The sequence below is a fragment of the Prinia subflava genome, chromosome 3 (genome assembly GCF_021018805.1).
Source record: "Prinia subflava isolate CZ2003 ecotype Zambia chromosome 3, Cam_Psub_1.2, whole genome shotgun sequence".
Classification (NCBI taxonomy): Eukaryota; Metazoa; Chordata; class Aves; order Passeriformes; family Cisticolidae; genus Prinia; species Prinia subflava.
The window spans coordinates 76762980-76787960 of NC_086249.1; the positions used below are offsets into that span (position 1 = coordinate 76762980).

General features: G+C 42.7%; 1 long non-coding RNA gene across 1 annotated transcript; it reads left to right on the forward strand.

Annotated features, from left to right (window-relative positions):
- Positions 1 to 463: 463 nt before the first annotated feature.
- On the forward strand, positions 464 to 24917 carry LOC134548135 (uncharacterized). The gene is made up of 2 exons (XR_010079710.1): positions 464 to 559; positions 17365 to 24917. It is a non-coding gene; the product is annotated as an uncharacterized LOC134548135 (long non-coding RNA).
- The last annotated feature ends 64 nt before the right edge of the window (positions 24918 to 24981 follow it).

Sequence of the window (24981 nt, forward strand, 5' to 3'; positions counted from 1 at the left end):
TCAACTCAGATTCAGTTCTCAGCAGCAAATTCAAAGGTGATTTTGATTCGGGCAGCACAGGGATGAGAATAGGGGACACTGAATTCATGCCCGTCTCTGGACACTTTCATACCAACAGGTTCAGCCTTGCAATTCGCTCAGGTGTGTGTCTCCGCCCAAGCCACACAAGGCTGTTTCAGTACAGAGGTGTCTTATCCGCAGCACACCCAGCGCGGCCGCCCGCCAGTGGCTCAGGCTGTGGCCGTCGGTGTGGTGCTGTTCTCCGCGCAAACACGTGTGACAGCCGCACCCCCCGCAGCAGCCAGCCGGGATCGGCGATCGGGCAGCGCGGGGCGGGGACGGCAGCGGGCGGAGGCTCCGGGCTGCCCGGGGCGGCTCCCGGCGAGGCGGTGCTGCATTGCGGGCTCAGCCCGCCCCGCCCCGCCCCGCCCCGCCGCCCTCAGGGCCCTTCCGGAGCGCCCCGCTGGCACCGCCGCCTCCCGCCCCTCAGGAGCGGCCGCAGGGCCACAGCGAGGGAAGGGGCTCGTCTCGGCTTTCGCACGTCTCTCGCAGGGCCGAGGTAATTGTGAACGACAAAGACACATTTCACAACTCCTGCAATGCTGTAGTAACACGGCCTGCTGTAGCAATGCCCTAAATATTGACATGTAAAAGCTGCAGGATTATTGCAGTAGTTTCGTGACCGAGCACTATTGTTTCATGGTAACCAGTGAAACTGCTGTTGCAAAATCTCATCTGCAGCGTTTGGTTGTAGCATCAATATATTACATATCACTGCCTACACCTACTTTTTAATCATGATGTCTATTTTTGTTAGCTCCTAAACCACAATGCAGTCAGATTTTTTGAAGTGGAATATATGTTTAATTACAATTATGACTAATTAGTTCTACTAAGCAGAGCTGCTCTTGGTCTTTCAAGAGTGAAAGAACCTAAGGAAGATTTCTAGCCAGGGACAGAAATCCCTGATCCTCTGGTATGATTTTTAAACATCACAGAAAAAAACCACAAACAAACACCAAACCTCTGCAGGATAATCTACCCTTCCAAACAATCTGTTGGCTCCTCCCTTTTAAAATTTTTTTCTCAGCATATAGCTAAGAACAGTTCTGAAAGGATAAAATAACATAAAATCAAAACTTGCAGAGAGCAGCAATCTACATTCAGGCCTGGCATTAGGGGAAGTGGCTGTGAGGCTCTTTGCACAGAAGGCATTCTCAAGACAAGAATAAAAACCTAGGTAAAAAATGGTGGGAAACAAAGCAATTATGAAAAACAAACAAACCTGGAAAGGCTGTTGGAAAGAATCAGAGCCAACGTTAGCTTCAGGCATTTTGCTAATGATGGAGCAATATGGTTGTTGTGTTACTACTGCGGATCACAGGACCAGTGGTTGACAGGAAAGGTGTCACCAACAGATACTTGTCTTGCTTCTTCAAATTGCCCTGCTAAGAAGAGTAAAACATGCTGGCACGTCAGCCTGTTCTCATGGCTTTATTTTATGAACATACTTTACCCCTCAGTAGTCATTTTGGAGAGGTGCACTAGTGTCCAGAATGGAGCAATGCATCAGGCCTATTTTACACAAAGTGTTGATTTACTGAAGCATCTAAAGATCTCTTGGTTCTGTCTTCCTCTTGCTCGTTACCACTGGTGGGTGCAACACTCTTTGCTAGTGCAGATCCTGTGGGCACGGCTGAATGGCAAAGCATCCTCCCCCAGTCATACGTCAGGGCTGCATCTGCCCTTGCAACTGGAAAGAATACATAAAAATAAGTTTTATTTTGGCTAACTTTGTGCTGAAGCAGTTTAGGACACTGCAGTAGAATTTATTTTAGATGAAAATTGCACATCTGCAAAGATTTCTTCAGCATCTCAACAGTGCTCTGATATCTCCATTTCAGCAGTTCCCTCCATGCAAAATTGCTCGTGTGAAGAGCAAATATACATGATTAGATTGCCACCTGCACCACCATTTTAAATGAATCTGAAACTGTGGCTCAATACTCAAAGATATTAAGTAAGTATATAGTATATATACTTATATATATATATAAGAGTATATATGTATATATATAAAAGAGTATAGAGTATACTAAGTGTATATAGATATAAGGTGTGTCTTTATTCCATTGACCTTTTATTTTCATAGTCTTTCTAGGCTAATACTCAATGATTACAAGTTTTGCCTCTCTGTTTCAAAGAGAAGTTGAAATGGAGTCCTTGACCTCGTTTGCTGTGGTTCTTCTAGTTTCTTGTTTGTTCCCAGCTGAGCTTGGAGCATTGTTGGACACAGGCATCCATATAGGGCTGTGCCTAAAGGAGCTGCTTGCTACAACACAGGGCAGTCTATTCAAAACAACAAAGTCACTGTTAGGCAACTGGAAGAAACCTCAAACCAACAACAAAGGCCTGGGTAGGCATATTGGATCACAATAATATAAAGAAGCCCAAAGCTGTGTCTCTCACCTAACTGCCCTGTTTCTGCATATTCAGAGCCAGGGATCTCTCCTGACAGTGACCCAGCAGATGCACTCCCTGCTGACTGCAGGACTTTGCAAGGCCCCTTGCTGCCCTGTTTACAAGTTGCATAGGAGGAGAGTTCTTCCTCTCTGAAATGTTTGTTTTCTGCTGTGAAGTCTAGGTAGTCTGTGTTAAGGCAGGGAAAGGATTTTTCTCTTACAAGGCCAGATACCTCTAGTTCTTTTGTCCTTTTCTGCTTGGAGCCAGTGTTTTCCTTCTCCTCGGAATCGTTTGGGATCTCAGTTGCATGGAAGTCCACATGTTTTACTTCCCGCCAAGATTTTCCAAGATTTTTTTTGGTTGGTATTGTGATCAGAGATTTAACGGATGCCATTGACAACATTCAAACAGGCTTACATATTCTCCTCTCTCTGCACAGAGGGCAAGGAATTATTGCTGGGGTTCTTTCTCTCTAAAGCCATAGGAGAGCCCAGCTTCTCCATGGTAGAAATTAGTCAGTGTATTTGTTCTGTCTCTCAGGGTTCCTGAATAACAGTGAATACCAAACAAATTACAGATTCTATTGCACCTTGCAGTTAACAGGCAGAAAGGATTCTGAGGTACATCAGAAGACAGAGCGTACTCTGGCACACTTTTTCATGTCTTGTGGTATCTCTAAGAATGTAAGTATTGAAAAATACTGTTGGCATCAGTGAAGTGGATGTAGTGGATTCAGGGAATGCTGATACAGAAGATGCAATTTGAACCAGAAGTGCAGGATTGAATTAATTTCTCCTAATTTAGATACCCACAGCTGAGCAAGCCTTGAATGTAGCTGACTATACAGACTCTAGGTGACTAGCTCATATGTAAATGTCTGTGCTTTGGAATGTTTGATATTAGCTGAGATGAATGTTAGTCACAAAAGCCAGTCTTTCATATTCTTCTCACTTCTCTGCCATGCATCACAGTCTTCTTAACACTTTATCCTTTGGCTGTTCCGAGGTACAGGAAAACTGACAGCTGCTGAGAAAACAGCCTCTTGAATGGATCTGGCCTGTGCTGGCTCTCAGCCCAGTGTGGAGTCCCAGAGAGAGTCAGAGTTGCCACAACACCAAAGGAAGGGATAAACAAGTAGAATGTGGATAGTAAAACGGGAAAAAAGAGGACAGCATGTCAGCAAGGATGAAATGGTGTGAGTGTTACAACCATGCTAGTAGTAGAAAGTAGTAGAAAAGAAAAACAAAATCTGTGCTGGGGCTAGAGGTATGAAAATACCTGGAGGATGTCTGTGAGCCAGAGGAGGAGACTGGTCAGTACAGGTTTGGGTTGGTTTTTTTTTGTTTGGTTAGGTTGCATGTAGACAGAGGCCTCTGCAGCAGTTTTGGAGAGAATTTCAATTGCTTTATATTATGACATATAGCAAATCATACTGTCATTGAGGGAACATTGGAATCCTTCCCTTCTTGCAAGATTCCTGTCCTACTTTCATTGTATGCAAATTTGCCAGAAGGGAAACCAAGACTGAGGTGCCAGGTGGGGTCTGAATGTTATGATAGAGAAGGTTTTGAGAAGTTCTAGTGAATCGAATAATACTAGAGATGCATGGCCCAATCACACTCCTGCATTCCAGGCAGTTCTGTGAGGCTGTGTGCTGCACAAATCATACAGCTGTGATGTACAGGAACAGGTCTAAACCAGCTTGCAGCAGTTTTGCTGTTTAAAAATGCTGAATATTGGCTGTCACTGTTCTCCCTGAATGCTAACTCTTCAGACATGAAACTAAGTGAAATTTAGCTTGGAGCTTCATTCTTTTATTAGAGACCTAAGACTAAAAGGAAGGCTGTGAAAAAAATCTTCCTAGTCATGACTGTGATGAATTCCTCTGATTTACGTATTAATAAAGAATGCCATGAATTAAAATTCATTTTCCCTACTGCACTATTGTAGCAGAACAGAAGATGTGAGTGTAGTAAGGAGTAAATGCTAATTTTTCCATGCTCGATTAGCGTTAAAAATGGTTTTTCAAAAATGCCAAGCATCTAGAACTCCAGCTGATTTTAAACATGAAAAATTGGGGATAAAAAGTAGTATCTCCAATCACAGCCAAGGACAAGTTAGTTTGGCTGGTTATGCTGATTGCCTGCCCAAGAAAGTCATAGCACAAATTATTTCCTGTGACGTTCACAGCTTATTAAAGATTTATCTACAATTTGCAGTCCTAACTGGAATCACCATGTAAAAACACTATAAATGGGAGTAGCAAATGTTTGAAATCAAGCTTGGTCTTTCTGAACTTGGGATTCAGAAAATCAATGAACTGTAAAGAAAAAAATAGATAATTTTTCATGTGAACCCTAAAACAGCTGCAAAATGCTAACCTTCTGAACGAACCATTCTGTGGTCACTTTCCACATAAATAAATTATTAGTAAATTTGCAAGCAATGCAAAGGTTGTCTAGTTCTCTTACCTGAATGTATCTTGGATAGGCAACTGCTAATGCATCGAGTATGTTCAATGCTTTCAAGGGAAGACCAAAAAAATCATCCTGAAGATTGTTACTCTAGGTGGTCCAAAACATTTGTTCCTTAAATGACAAACAAAATAAGGCAAAGGCAATAGACCAGCAAGTCAGGCTTGCTATTGCTGGGACAGAAAAGAGTTTCCAGGAGAATGCCGTGCAGCACATGCTTCAACACAGCATAAGCCTGCCTATAAACCCTGTTTTAAAAGCATCAGTGCTTAGCCTGCACTATTCTGGTTCTCAGAGCCTGGAAAAAAGTGTGTGTCCCCAGCTGACTCCTGATCCTTACACATACATCTGGCCTTCCACACACTGTACATTTCCTGACAGATTTCAGAACAAGTTCATAAAATCATCATAGAATGGCCTGGGTTGGAAGGGACTTAAAGATTGTCTAGTGCCAACCCCCTTGCCATGGGCAGGAACATCTTCCACTAGACCAAGTTGCTCCACCCCTCATCTAACTGGTCTTGAGCACTTCCAGGGATGGGATATCTGCAGCTTCTCTGGACAGCCTCCTGATTCTCTATGCCTCACCACCCTCACAGTAAAGAATTTATTCCTACTATCTGATCTAAACCTACTCTCTTTCAGTTTGAAGTCATTCCCCCTTGTTCTGTTACTACATGCCCTTGCAAGTAGTCTCTGTCTGTCTTTTTGTGTTCTCCCTTCAGGTACCATAAGGCCACAATTGGGTCACCCATGATTAGGTCTTTGTGCTGGATTTTCAGAAATTGCCCTGTTGGGTTGAGAGGAAATTGATGCTTTTGCCTGTAGGGCCATAATGATGCTGGTTTCTCTATGAGTGAAATCTCATCTTGTTTCCAGGTTCATCTTTCCTTTTCCCCTTCCCCTATGTGCACACATGTGCAGGCACCTGTGCACACAAACAGGACACAGTGTGAGGAGATGGGGAATGTGCCTCTTCTTCCAGGACACATTATGGGAGCTGGGAGGTGGGCAGTGGAGTGCGTGCTCTATCTTGGTGTGGGCACACCAGATGAGGTCTCTGAAAGCTGCATCCCATCTGGGGATCCCTGGTGGTAAGGGACTGCCTTGCACTGTCCTCCAGCACAGGGCCCGGGCCTAAAGCCATCCTTTATCTCAAGCAGGCTGGAGCATACATGAGCCCAATTTTTTGCCAGAGCTAACCCTTCCTTTCTATATAAATGCATCAAGTGGCAAATCCAGGCAGGATGCTCTGCCCTAGGCATCTCTCTCTGTGAGAAGATCCTGTGGTTTCCCATTTCTCTGCTACTGTGCCTCAGCTGAGCACTGTGTACATGAAATCTCCACTGGTTGGGTGGTAAAACTGGAAGCACAAAGCGATAAGGAACAACACAAGCGGATTCAAAAGGGATTTGGATCATTTAGTTGATGAGCCAGCAGATGGCAAATGCTGCTTGGTGTAGAAAATGAAAAGTAATTAGTCTGGGAACAAAGAGCAAATGTAGGGAATGGGTGTTACATTCAACACGCTGATCAGAGAGAGAAAGGGGTTACTGTGGAAAGAAAGCACCTAGGAAACGTCACTTCAGTGCACAGCTGCAATAAAAAAGGCAAACAAGACACTAGACCAATGGAACAGTGAGCTATAATGCACCACCAAAGAGTCAATACAGTCCTCTGGAAGATGGTTATTAGGCCCCAGACTACTGCGTGGAGCATGGGTCACTGTCTCAGGAAGGTTATGTTTGGAGAAAGGTGCATTAAAAAGCAACTAAACTCTTAATGGTTTCAATGATTTCAGTTCTGAGATAAAGTTAAGATGCTCTTTCTGAGGGGTCAAAGAGACTTTAAAGGGATTTTAAAATTACAGTAATGATCAGTACAGATACCAGAAAATACTTGTAGTAACACAAGATTATAAAAATTGAGGAAGTGGTACTGAGCAGAGAGCAGAAACTTCACAAACTGCTGCACAAGAAAAGGACAGTTACCTTCTGACTCCACTGAGTTGGCTATGGTGAAATACAGCTTCAGGAACACATAACTCAGTCAAGCGAATGATGCACAATTACAGTACATGGAGGTGTCTTGTAGAACAAGAAGGAGGACAAATAAAGACAGATAAAAGCAGGAAAATCATTTAAGGGAAGAATACCTCCCCAGGGTTTCAGAGTTTGTTTTTATTTGGATTCTGTTTGTGCAGATTCCTAAGCTAATCCTCCTGCTAATAGAATGAACAACCTTTGCACAGAAGCCACACTGAATGTGTGTTTCCCCAAACCACATTCAAGGAGAAGAAAAGGGTAGAGGTAAATGTTGCCCTGTCTTCTTTCAGGTCTAGTTAAGAGTGAGATTGTTGGGTGGCTACTTGCAAAAAGTTGTGATAGCAACAGGCTGAATTTGGGGTCAACAGGTAGTTTACCAGGCTAGGGAAGGAAAAACTGGAAGCAGGTATACCTGCAAAAGGGGATGTAAACACTAAAACTGCAATTGAATAGGTTTCAGGTGCCTATGCCTGTCTAGGAAACTATCTGTGCCTAAAAAAATAGTGCATGGTTGGGCAGGCATCAGAGAGGCACTTGAAGTAAATTTACTGACATGTGCTGTGGTGCAAATACAGAAGTGTTGCCACTGCAGCAGCAGTTGGATGGAGCCTGTATATCCTGCTTAGCCCTGAGGTCCTGAAGCTGGTGGATATGGTTTAGAGCATAAAGATTAACTGCATGGACACTGACAGGAAGCCTGGGCTCCTTCCATTTAGCACCATGGCCAGAGAAGACAGTATTCGGGGTATATTGTCAGGAAATTGGAGGTTCATTTGCACAAGCCTCACAACAGAGAGCTTGCTACTGGATTAAGCTTAGGTCCTGATCAAGTTTTGCCTCTTCTGTAGGAGGGGATGCAAGACAGTGAAAAGGAGCTGACAAGACTCCATGTTTACAAGGCTGCAGCTCCACAGTTGCAGCCATACTATGATAAAGGAAATTGAGATAAAACCTTGTGCTGATTAACTGCAGGTGGTGCCATGGCTGTATCACTAGTGAAAAAAAGAGGGTTTGAATTTTCTGACATTATTGCATCTACACAGAACTATTCGGTGCCTCTAAAGCTTATGTGGAAGTGGGAAAGGAGAAATTATGTAGTTCATGCAGACTGATGTTCTGGCCTAAGGAAACAGCATCAAATTCTTGCAAAGAAGACAGAAGGACCTCCGAGAAAGATGTGGAATAATCTACCCTTATAGAAACCTAATTTTAATTCTCCCGTAGTCAGGTACTGGCTTAAAAGCCTGTCTTTTTACTTTTTCTAAAGTTTAGCATAATTGTTCTGACTAGATATTCCTGTGATCCATTTAGCCATCCAATCCTTCTTTGAATCCTGCACAGTTCTTGACCTCAGTGCTTCCTGTGGTGTTATCTTCCACTGTCCAATTACACATTATGTGAAAGAGAATTTCATTTGATCGGCTTTGAATACATGAGGTCTTCATTTCATTGAATGTTCCTTTATTCTTGTGTTATGCAGCAAGTTAGAGAAAAATGTAAGATATTTTTTCTCTAGAGTATTCGGTATTTTATCTTACTGAGGGCCTTCCTATCTGCCTCTTTTATGAGATAAACAAATCTCATTCCTTTCAATCTCTTCTGGTGATGTCTCTGCCTCTGCCTTCACACCTTCTGATCCCCAACTTGCTCATTCTCATTCTCACTATCTGACCTCCAGATGTCTCTGTAAGATCTTCTAGAGCTTGGCGAGGGGCATGGAGAGTATGCCGGAGGAGAACTGAGTGCTGACTGAGTAGCTGAATGTCTTGTTAGCTGTGTGGGTTGCAGCTGTCCCCTGGTCAGGTGTCTTGGTTGAGCCTTCTGTACTGTTTTTTAGACAGTTGGTGCTGAGCTCAGCACCTCAGACCTTAATTACTGTAACCAGCTCCTCTCTGGCCTCTCTAACATTCGTGCTGTGTCATTTCATTTGGCAGATGTCTCGCCACCCAGGAAGACTGCGTTATCCTGTGACCTGACCTTATCTCCCCTTCCTAAACCCTTTTTTCTACCTCTTCAAGAAGAAAGGTCTTACCCTTAACTGAAAAACCTTTTTCAATACTTTCTTTTGCTATCTGTCTGGTTTTATGCCATCCTTAAGCTATTTATGACTTCCTTTTCATGTATCAGTAGATTTGACATTCGTTGCTCACACTGTCCATATTGTCTCCACAGTAAGAGCTTTTCCAAGCCAATCTACAAGATTTCCTATTATTACCTCTTTGAAGTCATTCAGAACATCCTAAAAGTCTCGTTTTCTGCTAATATGTCCAAGATGCAGTGAAGGGTAGTTAGGCAGGGTCATCTGGAATTCCATGCTATGCCTGTAAGATGTACCTAGATCTGAAAGCACGAGCAGCACAGTGAAGGTGGAGCTCTCCTTGATATTTAGCAGGAGGTGTATTCCCTCCAACCCACTCAGCCCAGGTTGGTATGTGAAGCTGTAGCTCAGTCAAAGCCAATTGTGTCTTCCATGTCAAAAGAACCACAACCACTTCACCTTTTTATGTGTTTGTCTGTATGTGCTAAATGCTGTGGTATTGAGGCACTCATTTTCTGGCTGTGCTTTCTTGCTGGTGGGAATTGCTCCTTGCGAAGTCACAGGTAATTCATGCAGCATTAGGCAGTGTGTTCCAGGGCTGTCAGCGGAGCCAGGCACTGAAATACATCTCAGTTTAAATAGATTATCTTCCTGTCCTGTTACGACAGTGCAGAAAGCTTTCTTAGAGTTCTGGATTGGAAGGTGCCTCTCCTGTGCAGCTCTTGTGGGCCATGGTTTTTGTATGGGGCATAGTTCTGTCTTCCACTACTAAAACTCCAGACATTTTGGAAGCAGAAAAAGGAGCTGACTTTCAAGTATTTCTTATTTTTGAGCCTACTTCATACCACAGTGCTGTTTTGCTGTGCTGGCTAGATAAACCAAGGTGTCTTTCACATTAATAATTAATTTTGGAAATGAATAAGTTCTCACAGGTAGGAAGATGTGAGTGAATTGGAAGTTGACTGAATGATGATCAGGAGTAATCTGAAGAATATTATCTGGGAAAATGCTGCTGAGGAGATTCAGTGCTGAGGTTGGGATACTTTGTGCTCAAATACACAAAGCTTTTGTTTCTGCGATCTTGTTCAGAAAGGATCTGGAGTGCAATTAGGATCTGTCCAGGTTATTTTAGAGAGGGCAGCTTGGATGGTGGACAATTTGCAACACTACTTAAAATTAGGAAAGCACCTATTAAAGCAATATTTTTCTTACTTTAAGAATACTTTAATAAATACAATGTAATCCCAATGTCATCTCTTCATTATGAGTCAGTTGTGCCTGACCCACATGTTTTAAATTGGCACTGGTAAAGCAAATGGAAAGGTGAATAGAACAGCTGAACTGAAGAAGCAAACCCAGTTGGGTCACTTCTGTTTCTTTAGTGTAAAATTTTCAGAAAGCATGCATGATAAATGTATAATCAAAAGAGAATTTTAGTTGCTTTCAGAGTTCCAACTGCCTTCCGTCCTCTCAAAGCACCTATTCATGCCTTTACAGGAGCTTTATGAAAGCATGTGAAGTGGGTATCAATTTACCCCTGTCTTATTGCTTGGAAACAGACAGGACAGCTTTATCCTCTTCTTGTGGCTTTGTCTGGATGATGATGATGATTTTTGTGAGCCTGATCTAAAGCAGCCGATACAAAATAAATATTTGTGTATACCTCATTTCCAGCGTTTAAGCTTAAATCCTCTGCTCTTGCACTGTTTTAACTCAAATAACTTCATACACAGCAAAGAGTACCTTGTTTTGATTAGAAACTATTAGCTCAAGCTAGTGAGAGGACCTAAGCCTAGATATTTAAATCCCTCCCCAGTGAAAATTTATGTTCTGATGAAACAAGAACAAATCATGTCTGCCTCATCTAAACCTATTTCTAAGCTTTTAGTCCATTCTGCGTCATGAAGAGCTATAAAAACAGTTCACTGAATCCAGACGCACTAGGTTGCCTTCACTTGCAGAAGCAGATGACTCCGTGTTTATATTTTGTATCCTTGAAGTTTCAAGAACTTTTACCACTCTTAGTTTCCTCTTTCTTTTTTTTTTCTAGTTCATCAGTGAGTTTGTGAGGATGTCACTAAGTACTACTCTATTAATCACATTAAAGGACCATTAAGCCTAGTTAATTTTTTTCTGCTGCTGCTAGTATTCGATGTGCAAGAATGACATAAAGATGGATCACACATGCTGTGGTGGAACAGGTCCCAGGCCCTTGGCAGAGGGTGTGCTGTGCCTGGTCTTGGGACTGGGGAGCCTGTCTTGGGAGTGTGAGTTTCTGCTGATTTGATTTTCTGTGCTCATTTTTCAGACACCAGTATTACAAATAAGTACTTGATCCCAATGGGCAGCTCAGAGTGGGGTCTCTTCCTGAGAGAGGGCTTGATTATGTTAAGGCTTGTTTTCAGGTTGTAACAAAAAACCTGCTGTACTGGCCTGCCAAGAAAACCCCAGAACAAACACAAACCCCCAACCTGGAACTATTGCCTGGCTCACTCATTTCCTAAGAGGTTTGCTTGGTACCCTGAAGAACACCTGTAGGTACCCTGAAGAACAACTTAATCCAGCTGGATGGAAGGTCTTGTTCAGAGCCCTGCATCAGGTGCTGATAATTTAGGGACTGGAGATTACTGCCCTGCTCAGGCACTGCTGTCTGCCTGGATTCAGGAGCTCTTCCCTCCAGTGAAGGTTCATCCAAGTCATCCAGATCCCAGGCACCTGAAACGATGTGTCTTCTAACAATGCCTAAACCACTAAGTAGACATTGCTGCAAAAGCTTGCTTTTAGTACTTTTTGAGAAGAATGACAGCAGTGAGAGGGCTGGGGAATATCTCTCAGGGAAGTCTTTTAAAGATGGGTACCCTTTCCCTAGTGGCTTTCCAAAATGGGTATACTCCTTGTGCTTAGTGTTCATTCTCCTGCTTATCTGCAAGGATTTGTAAATCATAAGAAGTCCATAGCACTGTGTGACCAATAATTTTTTTCTAGGGAGCAGGAAAAAAGAAAAAAGAAAAGAAAGATCTGTATCTGTGTTCCCCACTATTTTGAACTGCATGTAGGCATATGTGCTCTCAAGTCACAGTTCTTGACATATGTAACTTTAACTTCTTACAGCTGATTTGTAACACTGGTATTTGAAAAATGACTACAGAATATCAAATCAATTCGAATTCACACTCGTCAGGAGTTGCAGAAGTGGTCCCAGAAGACACTGTAACAGTGCATCTCTAGTGATTTGTAATTCCTTTTAGGATGAGAGATTTCAAGCTAATAATCTCTATCAGGCAGTTGACTGGCTTGGCTTTCTTTTTAAGGAACATTGAGATGTGCTGCTGGTTCCTATTCTTAAATTAAAGAAAATGTAAGAATCATGTTATTGTGAATGTGAGGTTGATCCAAATGTCTGTCGTGGTTGCGGGGGGAGGTCAATTTTTCCAGGGGGATGTGAGCAGGCCAATCAGTGATCAGCTTTTCTGCTGGCACCTAGATTGGTCACTCAGAGGTTTGGACACGCCTCTGAGGACACAAAGAGTTAAAAGCAGGACTCCAGGTAGGTTCGCCCTCTTTTGGGTTCCGGTTTCAGCAGTGGAAACATCTCCTCTCCCCTGTTCAGCTTTGGGCTGCCTGGGGGAGGGGGAAGCCACGTGGCCGGGCTCAGGACAACCACGCAGTGGAACTAAAGTAAGCTGGAGCCCGGGGGGAGAAGAGAGTGGACAGGACTGGAACTGAGCTGCCCCGTCCAGGATGGAGGGGTGGAAAACTGTGGAAGTGCCTTCTGTGTGTGCTCACCCCCCTCCCCCCCCAAAACTCCAGGAGAAGGTGCCCAGCCACGTGGGGGTTGCCGAGCCTGGGAGTGCCTCAGCCTGCACCCTGCAGAGAGATAGAAACTGTTAACCCTTGCTTGGCAGAAAGAAACTTTTCTTAGACATTGATTCTCATGACTGGTAGTTTCAGAAGAGAGAAGGAAACAGCCTGGGACCGAGATGATAAAGCACGATTAGAAGGAACTCGATGGGCAGAGAATGAGAGGAGTGGCTTTTTGAGCTAGACTTTTCTTGCATAATGTCAGCCATGGACTGAACTTAAGTCTCTTTTGAACATAAACTGCATTTTGGGTAGATACAACTGCCCCTGCTTTTGCTACAGTGACTGGCACTTAAAGAGTAGAGCGAGCAGAGAAGAGAGGGGGAGGGTGAGGTGGCGCCCTCTGCCCTCATGGCAGACCTGCTCCTGGAACCCCGGCCCCTGGGTAAAAAGGGGGAGAGCTCGGCATGCAAGTATCCTTAAAAGAGCCCTGTATGCAGCTTTCAGACTATGGACAGCGGTGAGAGCGCTGGACATAGGAAAAAGAGAGAGTCACCCTGGCAGACCTCTCCAGGCGGTGCTATGGGTGACATAGAAACACATAAGGGGTGGACCCGTGTTTTCTGAGGAACAGTCTGTGGTGCGAGAGAGACTCCTCTCTCCCTTGCTGAATTGAAAATTGGTTTGTTTTTGAGTAGTGATTGTTTAATCTAAAACCCAAAGGTTTAGTCTGTGAAGAGTAATGTGTGGGGGGTAGAAACTGAGAGAAGAGATGTCCTGAAAAGTTTTTATTTCTGTCTCTGTGTGTGTTTAAGAGTTTTTCTGTCTCTGTTCTTATGTAATGTAATAAAGTTTTAGTAGGTTTTTTTTTTTTGTTTTCAAGATCTAAGCCTGCTCTGCTCTGTTCCTGATCACATCCCACAGTAGCTGTTAGGGAAAAAACATATATTCATGGGTGCATTAACATCTGGCCAGTGCCAACCCATGACAATGTCGAAGTATGATGACAGGGCCTGCATTTCAGCGGACTTGCTGCAATGTTTCCTTTTTTGTTTTGTCTTGTGGGCTTGCATGTTCAGTGAACAAGATCACAGACTAATTTATTTCAGAATAGCAAATACTACTACCTATGCATATGTTCCTCAAATTAGGAACAGAAACTCCCCTAAAATGCAAAGTTTCTCCCCTTTTTTTCCCCTTTCAGAACACATATTCCATCTTCAGGTTTTGAGGGTTTTGTTTGTTTTGTTTTTCTATATGACTTTCCAGTTGGCTTTGATACCATTCAAAGTGAAGCACTGGGGCAGAATTTTTAGCAAATAAGAGTTGAAGAGCTGTGGTAAATTCTTCATTGCTCTGTCTCTTTAAATCAAGATTGGGTGCTTTAATAAAAGGTTAGGCTTCTCTTCATGAAGTTATTAGCCTTTCATAAAGAAATCCCTTGATGAAATGTTATGGCCTGTGTTTTCCTGGGGAGTAAGACTAGATCATTGTAATGGGCCCTCCAGGTCTTTAGCTCAGCCGTGCCTAATTTCTTTTCCGACCTTGAATTACACTGAGAAGAGGAAGTTTAGGAGGAACAAGTCAGGAAGTAAAATTCTGCATATTCTGAATATTTTACAGGATTACCAGCCAAGTGCCGAGGTGTTCAGAGGAAGAAGCAGTGCTAAAACAAGGAGCTCCATTAACTGGCAGAGGTTAATGAGCCTGTGTCTGGTGTGTAGGGCTGAACCAGCACTGGTGTGGGAGACAGCATTGGGCTCACTCTGAGCTTTGGTGGGCTTGGAAACACAGCTATGTGGAACTGTCCCTCTGTGTGTGGTTCATCAGATCCTTCAATGCTGCAGGCAGTGCCTAGGGAGACCATTCTTTGTCTGTTTTCCTGTCCCAGCAGCAGTCTCCCGGCACTGATCAGGAGCAGCAATGACATGTGTCAGCCCACCATGAGTCATACTCACTTCCTGAAATCCATTCTCCACCCTCAGGACCAAGGCTCTCCATTTATGTGCTTCAGCTTGTGATGATTAGAATCCATTGAATGCACAGCTTTGTGTATGGTGGTGACTCATCAAAGAGCAGAACATTGTTTGGTCAGTTTTTCTGTGCTGCCCCTGAGATGTTCCACCAGTACCTGCCCTGGCTGTCGGATGCTGCCTGGAAAAATATCTTACCAGTAAGAAGTAGGAAAATGTCCAACCCCTGACTCCACAGGTATTGATTGAGTAGAAAAGAACCACAGAACTCCACCACTTGCAAAATGACTGTGTTAAAACAGCAGCATTTAGGTTTTGGCCTAAGTATGGAATAAGTGTTCCTAAGAGATGGCAATCCTGTGTGGGAAGAAGCCATAGGAAATGGGAAATAGTTGGTAAACGTAGTGCATGTGTGTGAGGACAGGGGAAGGCAGGCTGAAGAGTGACTTGTATTTCTTGTGGTTTTGTTATAACAGTGGCTGTAAAATGTGAACTGCTGCTCTGCAACTGATGAAATCATGGCTGGCTTTGGCACTACTTACAGATGTTAGTGGTCTTAAGAACAGGGGCTTTTTCCTACATCTGCAAAAAGAAAAGTATGGATTGGTGATGTGCTCATCTGGTGCCTCACTAAAATGTAGCAGTGACTGCTCTCCTTTTGCCAGAGAGCTGCCTCCTTTCACATCTTTTTTCTGCCAGACACCCCAGTTAAAACTGGTGCTGTGCTACTGAGATCTGCTGTAATTAAAGAGCCTTTGCTCCTTCCTTGTACAAAGCTTTCATGAGCTCAGCCACGGAGGGAGTGGGGATGAGGGTAGGTGACTTAGGAACAGGAGATGGGATTCAAAAGTTGTGACACAAAACCAGGTAATTGCTTCCCTTGGAAAAAGGTTTAAGAAAGAGACAGATGAGGCAAAATTGAGACAGAAGGATGTTGATTTCATGGTTTATTGTCACATTAAAAAAGTAATATTACTGATGAATTAATATTTGCTTTTTAATATAAAAGTGCTTATTCTTACAAATCCTTAAGGCTCATTCTGTTACATTACAGTAGGATTTTTCACCATCCCAGAAACTGTGCTACATGAGTTTTACATGAACTGTGGACATAGCAAAATCTCCAAACAGTAAAACAAGTAATTAATAATTTCATTGCCATTGTATGCATTATGCTGTTTAATTGTGTAGGATATTTTAACATTAAAAGAAACAAAAGCAACATTTTCTTTTATTTTCTAGTTTGGCTTGGAACTGATCCCCAAAATATTTCTATTTTTCTTGAGCGAATGGAACAGATACATTTGTTTTAAATCCCAATTTTTTACTCATACAGCAGAAGGGGAGGAGTGAGACAGAGGAGCATTACAGATGTAGCATTTACCCTCTGTTTCTCACTAAAGAGGAAAGGACTGACTACAAAGCATAAGTACTGTTTATATGCCATATATTTCTTTTTGTAATGTTCCTATGTTGTACTTGGGTAAATCTCCCACTGAAGCCAATGTGAGTTTTGCCTGAGGGAGGAATAAGACCAGGGCTCTCGCAGGGGACATTTTACATTAAGGAGTTCATTATATTTTTGTCTCACAATGGAAGAATGAAATAGGTGAAGGTTACTAAAGCTCCTGTTCGTATTGATCACAAGTGGAATATGACTTCTGGCATATACTATGATACACAGATAAGAGTATGCCATATTTATTTGTAATCATAATCAGAGCTACATTAGTTGGATGGGCAATGAATTTGCTATTTCTACTTAAATTTTAGATATTTATTTATTGTAAAAACTTTTTTTTTCAATAATTGGGTCAAAATGCAGCGACTAAAAAAATACCTAATGCAAAACATAAAAATAATTTAAAGTATTCTGGAGCAAGGGGGGAAATGCTAACCAATCTAATAAATAAGGCAGTTTAAAGCATTTGTGGCTGCTACTGTGATATATGTACATACTTTACAGCATAAATTACTGTACAGAATACTCCATTTATTAACCTGTGTAAACAATATTGCCTGCTGTATGGGGACATATGGTGGGATTACAGTCAGCAGAAAGATAAACTGCTGTAGCAGGGTGGGGGAGGCCTCAGGTAGCACATCCTCAGAGATCAACATGAGCGTTATTTTATGAGCTGCAAACAAAGCCACCTTGACTTGAGTAATTTTACAAAAAATCCACTGACATTTGTTGCTATAAATGAAATATGGAAATGAACCTGTGGTTTGTTACAAAAATAATTCTAGTCATAAACTGGTCTCTGCATACCTCACCTGGCCAGGAACCTCGCTCAGGAGTTTGCCGTGTGAAAAGAGAGATGGGGAAGAGTTGCAATGTACCAGTAATTTGTCATGTGCTGTCTGCACTGCCAGTCAAGAGCTGATCCCACACTGGGATTGCCACACTGCCTTTTCAGCCACTGGTGCTATGTGCAGCATGGGAAATGGGGAGTGAACCCTGTGATCTTTGCAACTGGCAGGAGAAGTAGCGACAAATGTAGGCCTCCTGTTATTTTGCCCACCCTGTACTGTCTTCTCCACTCATTTGTTTTCCTCACCATCCACAGTGTGGTTTGGTTTTGACTTCTGCATGGTGGCAGCTCCACGGAGAGTCTCTGTAGGATGCCTACTGCAACATGGCACTGGCCAGCACACACCACGGCAGCCCAGGTTTCCATAAATAATATGCCCAGGAAGACAGGGAGTTGCCAAAAACCGTATGTGTGTGCAGGCATGACTTGTTACTCTGGCTATCGTCTCCATCTGCCACAGTCAGCACGGAACAATGGCCCTGCACAGGAGGACCAGGGATTACTGCCCAGAGAGCAATTCTCACACTGCCTGGCTCCTCTGCTTTGGCTCCTGCCCCTCCTGTTGCCATCCATGGAAATAGACAATGGCACAGCAAGCGCACCTTGACCTGGCTGCTCTGGACCTCCCAAACCACCTCTGCTCTTTCTGCCTCTACCAACAGCAAGGGAAGCCAGCCCTAGGAGCTGCTGTGGGCCTGCTGGTCTGCTGGCAGGCCACGAGCTTTAGGTGTCGCTGTGTGGCCTACAGGTTGCTCATCATGGACAAATTTCCCATTTTCACATCATGAATGGAAAAATGCTGTTGAATTTCCATAAAAAAGAATAATATTGGGCTTACTTAGGCTCACGGCCAATCTCATCTCTCTCGTCGCCTACAGAAAAATTTTCTCCTTATTTAAAGGAGGCCAGCTCTACTTCCAGGCAACACAAGGAAAAAGTGCCTGCAAGTGTTTAGTAAACTGTAAAATGTATTTTCTTGATATTTCAGTATTCTTAACAGAAAAAGGTGCGCATTCAGTTCTCAAGGATCTACTTTGGATTTAGGACTAGTAAATTATAGAGTGGTCAACAGGTGGTCCAAGTCTGAAATATATGCTTGAAACATCCAAGAAATAAATGTATTTACCACATACCTATTTTCCTGCGTATGTGCTCACTCCCAACATGATCTCAGCCTCATCCTGCCTCAGTGCATCCTGAGATATTTACCAATTCCATCAGGTATTCCTGTCAGCAACAGGTATGACCGTAAACCTGGGATGGGATTTATAGCACCTCTGTATCTGAGCTTGTTAACCTAAACCCCCTTTTTAACCAGTGGAGACAAACAAGCATTTCTAGGATGAGATTCATTGTGCTTATTTTAATCCTTCAGTATAAGATGAGGTGATTTCCAACTTCTGTGTTTAAATCAGAATCTTTTTTCTCTCTTCTTGCACCTTCTTTTCCTATTTAACCCCAGTGAATTGTTACAAGGCTGACTGTGTGTCCTCCATGGCCTAAAGAAGGTCATTATGCAGGCGATACCACCAGCTCCTGCTGGTTGTACTGCAGAGCCATGAAATGGCAAAGCTCACTCAAGTGGACTGGTGGCACAGTCAGGCCAAGGCATGGGGCCAGGAGATGCTGCTGGCACCCCTCCAGCTGCACTGCTGTTTCACATTTAAGTCACCAGCACTAAGAACTTTTGGTCCCCAGATTAGTGGTGCCTCTCATCTGTCCTTCCATGCAGAGGAGAAGAGCTGTCAAAACCAGTGCGTGGACTCAGCACTCACTGTCCCTCCTCAGGAGGAACTGAATTCTCTTGCCAGAAATACTGGGAGAAGGTGGATGCCAGTCCCACAGCTGGGGTGGGAATGAGAAGAAAGAAGGAAGGTCCTGAACTGCTTGGAGCAGCTCTGCACTGCCTTTCATCTTTTTCCTGTGATCAGTTTCAACTCCACCTTGTCCTGCATGTCGCAAGCTGGGAGATGGAGCTGAGGAAGAAAATGTCTAGAACTGCAGAAGGGACGACATCCAGAGGGACCTTCAGAGGACCCTCATGTGAACCTCCTGAGGCCCAACAAGGTCAATTACATGGTCCTGTCCCTATGTTTGTCCAAGCCCCAGTATCAACACAGATGTAGGATGTACTGATTGAGAGCAGTCCTGCTGAGAAGGACCTGGGAGGGTTGGGGGATGAGAGGCTGGACATGAGCCAGCAATGTGCCCTTGCAACCCAGAAAGCTAAAAATGCATGACCAGCTGGTCAAGGGAGGTGATTCTCCCCTCTACTCTGCTGTTGTGAGCCCCCAGCTGGAGTGCAGTGTCCAGCTCTGGGGTTTCCAGAACAGGAAAGACACGGATCTGTTGGAGCAGGTCCAGGGGAGACCATGAAGATGGTCAGAAGGATGAGGCATGTCTCCTATGAAAAGAGGCTGTGAGAGCTGGGGTTCACGAAGAAGAGCAAGTTCTGGGGAGATCTTACTGTGATCTGTACAAAAAAGGGATTTATAAGAAAGATGGAGAAAGACTTTAATAGGGCCTGTAGTGACAGGACAAGGGGAAACAGTTTTCAACTGAAAGAGGGTAAATTTAGATAGGATCTAAGAAATTCATTACTATGAGTGTGGTGAGACACAGGAACGGGTTGCCTTGAGAAGCTGTGGATGCCCCATCCCTGGAAGTGTTCAAGGCCAGACTGGATAAGGCTTTGAACATCCTGGTCTAGTGAAAGGTGTCCCTGCCCACTGCAGTGGGGTTGGAACTAGATGATCTTCAAGGTCCCTTCCAACCCAAACTCTTCTATGATTCTATGATAAATCTAAACTGCAAAGGAAAATATGCTTTTTTAAACTAGAGGCATATTCCAAAATGGAAGTGAGAAAAATAATAAGAAGGGCCTATCCTTTGATAAATGTTATCTATGTCTATCTTGTTCCTGCAGGAGAAATGTTTTCTTTCATGTCTGTTGACAGGGTGAGAATTCTGTATGTAAGGATGCCAAGTGGAGGAGAAAAGGATAACTATTGCTAAGAAAGGACTTGTTAGTATTGATTGAATAACATCAACAATGTTAGAAACATTTTGTTGATTTGACTGGTGTTTGCTCCTTGGTGAAGTGCTTTATTGATAACTTCTATGGGTAATGTGTCAGAACAGAGCTGGAAGTTTGCCCTGGGGATACTGACTAACAATGGTGTGATTTGGGAAGGTCATTCCCTGAACATTGTGTTCTCAACCTATCTCTGGCTTCCCACTTTGGTTACTGGTAATGTGCATCAATATCAGACTCATATTTTGTCACAAGAGAATTTTTTTTTACAATGTTTTGTTAAGCAACTAGTTCTCTGCAATGCACTATTCTGAAAGAAAATTTCCATTGATTTGAAGTTATGTGGAGCTGGATTTGGATGAATAAATTGTTTGAACACTTCTGAGGCTGTTTTGAGGAACATACTTTGTACAAATTTCTTTTGCAGAAATACAAAGTGACTGAAAGACATAAAAAGATTTGAAATTCTTAGGATGGCCATGCAGCACTTCGTTGATCTGTGCTGTTTGTCCCATTATGTACTGTTGTGTTTCTTGCTCTCTGCCAGGATCAAAGTCATAGTTACTCTGGGAATGGCAATTTCACCTAGGCTGTGACAGCCATCGGCACTAAGCACAAGTTTTATACACTCTGGTGCTTACAACGAGAGCTTACATAGTATTTAAGGATTTTGTGGGTCTTGTAGCTCTGGACTCAGGGGTGAAATTCATCCAGTGTACTTAGCAGTTTTTTCCATAGCTCTTCAACACACTTTCCTTCTGAGGATACAAAGTGATTTGCAAACACTAATTAGTTCTCATAAAGCCCTATGAGGCAGATAAATGTTAAGTATCCCTGTGTTAGTACATATGAGAAACATGAGACCTGAGCACCTTACCATTCATGCTGTTCACTGAATTTGCTCCCAAAAATGACTAAGTGCTGGGGGACACAGGAAATCCCCTTTTTTTTCTCTAATTCTGTTGTTTTCCTTGGACCTTCTGGAATTCTTTGAGGGCAGCAGAGATAAGGTTGGGCTTCAAGCTGCAGTATGTGAAATTCAAGCTACACAAATTGCAAAAGTGAAGGAGCCTTGGTGTACTCTTTGCTAGTTTTTGGGGTAAAAGCCAGGCCCTTCATGCAACCTGTGAGTTACTTGCTCGGTGTCCCAGCACCCCACTGGAAAGGTAGCTTGGGCTGCCAAAGTAGGAAACACCCCTGAAAGTCAGGCATACTTGTGGGCTACCAAGAGCAACAGGGCTACACAGCAAGTAGGGGTGGAGGAATTACTTGAAGAAATAGCCCTAGCCAGATCTCACCCATCTCTCTGAGGAAAACCAGTCTTTTGAAAGACCAATGGATGCTCTAAATCTTAGTGCTTTTCCTCTCTGTAGCTTTAGTCAGGTTAGCACAAACAGGACCTAAAGTGACTTTCCCAGTTTGTTAATTAACCTTAAGAGCAATTTACAGCATGGAGGCCAGTGACACTGGAAATGGAGGCTTGGCCTTTTTGAGGGCAAACAGCAACTCTGTGTGAAGCAGTAAAGCAGCTAAATTTTCATGCTAACAATACTGGCTGAGAGACAGTTCCACATTTTTGAGATGTACTAGACATAAGATCATCCAAATGCTTTTCTGAATGCATTCTGACAAATTTATCTATGGTTACATGCCTTCCCAGCCCTTGATGCACAGCACATAACCTAATATGACAGTTATAATTATGATACTGATCAGACCAACCAGGCATTTTTCAGACATGAAAACTAGACTAATTCTTTAGTTTCAAACACAAAATGAGAGGCATGTTAGGTCTGTGCCAGGCAGACTTCTGTTGTTACCTTAACAAATACTTCAGGCATTGTTTGTATTTCTATTGTGCCAGGAGATTTTATTCTTTAGTTTGAGGATTCTCCCTGAATGGGGGAGGGAAATGTTGCTATCGCTGTGAACAAGAAACATTTCTTTCTGACATATTAAGCATTAAGAGGATTATGTAAAGACAAGGCATATTGCAGAAGGAGATGCTTTTAACATAGCTTTTACCATGAACCCACGACCTGCCAAAATTTAGGAGAGTAAAAAAAACCTATTGCTTTGACAATCTTTCTATTTTAAAAAAATCATCTTGTAAAAAGATCAAGGAATTCATCCACTGTTATTTACATAAAATTCAAACTTTGCTGCTTAAAATCACAAATCACTGAATGTCACATCTGCAGGATATCTAGGCAGACGCCATTAATCCAAGTCATTTTGCAAATTCCAATTTCATTTGGATTAAACCTACAACTAAGTCAGTGAATAGCATATACTGTACATGCATTAAGGCTGGTGACTACTAAAGTCTCTTGGGTAGATAAACTAAGTACAGATTAGCCAGGTCTAAGTGTATGTCCTCATCTGGAGAAGAAAAGTTATCCTGACATTTCAGATTTTAGTCAGTAGCCATGAAAAATGGTTGAACATTTGTATTACAAAAGAGATACTATGGCACAGTCCCAAAGGTGCATTTCATATAAATTAATTAGCTACAGAAATTATTTTGACAACAGCTACTGCACTTCTGAGGTGATATGGCTGCTCAGTGATGAGTACTTGATGATCAATGGTAGGCACTAGTAATATCCTTCATGCTGAGTAACTTTTATTACTATTTAGATTTACAGTATATACATATGTGTATGTATCTACACTTGGGGCTTGATCCTCTTAACCTCCTTTACCTAAGGTCTTTTTTTCAGTATAGTCTCTTCCATTGGAGCTCTGTGTTATTTGGACAAAAGAAATAGGCAAACAAGGGGTGACAGAAAGGACTCTGCCTGGCTTTTGACCCCACTTGAACCTCTGCATATGCTTTGTGCTTACCTGACACTCATGCCACCATGCCATATTACAAAGGATTAAGGCCAAGGGCTCTGTATGATCTTGCTGTCTGTGAGGATCCTATAGGCCGTTCTGGGTTTCTCAAGTCCACCTGCAATACACAGTTCCTTTGAATCCATTCCTATTGCTGTATTAACTCTTACTGATTCAGAAACCTCTGTTTGTAAGCAAACCTCTTCCTCCAGGCATAATCCTTCTGGATTTGTACAGAATGACTTCTTACTTTTCCGAACTTGAACCTGAATGTTGCTTTGGCTAAAGAAGCCTGCATGTTCCTGGACTTTTACAGCGGATTAAAATAAGGCAATGTCTTTCATGGAACTGCAAAGAAGGACAGCCTCCTCTGGTCCCATCCAAAACACACAGAGCATCTTTGACTCACAGTGTGATATGCCTAAGACTATTCAGGTTCTTAAAGTGGTGCATATGCTTAATTGGACCAGATTTAAAGTCACATGCACTTTTGCAGACTGGGCCCTAAGAAGATGAAATTAAGGATTTGTTGTCACCGTGCCACATTCAGTCATCCAGTCAGCAGCAACCCTATACAGCAAACAGCCTACACAAAAGAATATCTTAGATAACCTCACTAAAATAATATAGTTGCAAGAAACCTTACAGAGAGGCCAAACCCTCTAATCCACTCATCCTGTTGCACCACTAGAAATTAAGGCTCAGTGTGCTCATCAGACAACACAGATGATGCCAGCACAAAAACTAAAATCCAGTAAGATTTCCATGAAAGCAATAGGTATTTTAGCTGAAATAATCAATATAAGAGCAATGTACAGGAAAGGACAATCATCTATAGAGATGCTTAGTACTTGGAAATGTTACAACAGAACACCATTAATTCTTGCATTTCTTTGAAGTTTCTTGACGTGTTATATCCATACAAAGAGTTCATCATGATTAAGAAAAATATCCCGATCATAGTAAAATAAACGTGCTTCAAATTTCCGTATTTGAAACTCAAATGTCACATGTGCAATAAAACTAAACTCCATTTAAGGCAAGTAATATATGTTACTTCTAAAATTTCTCAACATTAAATATCAGAAAGGGCTCCCAAACCCCCAAACTTATCTGAAGATAAACATCATAGGCACCGTCAAAGAAAACAGAAGCTAATCTAGCTGAGTTTCACTTTCCTGATCTGAGGAGGAATCCCGCAGTACCTGCAGATGGCATTGAAGCAGCTGACAGAATCCTTTGCTACTGCTCTAGCAAATCCTGACAGACTTCCACAGCTGGAGATCAGGCAAGTGATAAACAGAAAGGCACCAATCAAGTTCTCCACGATACTTGTGACAAAACAAATTGTTTTCCTTCTGGGGTGGGTGACAGCCAGGGCTAAGGGTGACGGCAGGACTCAAAGGTCATGTATTTTGTCATTTAAAGGCAAGTATATGTTCTCTCCTAAAGCCAGCCACATTGTAACACTCAAGTCCCTGCTAAGAGGAGACCACAGCCACAGGGATTCACTTGGGGGGAATTATCTGAGCACCGATGGGCACATGAATATTGGCCAAGGATGTCTTGGGGCTGAGCAGTTCCTTGGTGGCTGCTTCAGAGAACACAGTGAATGCTCTGAGTCTGAGCAATAGCTGGAGTTATGGTGAGCAGCCTCGGCAGAAAAACACAGCTATGTGGGGCTTAGTGTGCTCATAAGCCCACTCTTTACCACGGGGTACACGGAGTCTGTGCTACCAAAGACTGAGAAATTGTGCCATATTGTTTGGTATCTTTTCTTCAAAATGCAGCTCTTCAAAAATGGGGAACGGAAAAAAAAAAGGCAGCAAGGACCAATTAATCAACCTTTGTATCAGTGGCTACTTTGACTTGTATCTTCTACTGAAAGGGTCTGTTGTATTCACATTTTCTTAATATGTATGCACATTAGATTAGATTAGATTAGATTAGATTAGAAAATAACAGTAAAGGGGCTCGGACCAGAACAGTCCATTGAAAGT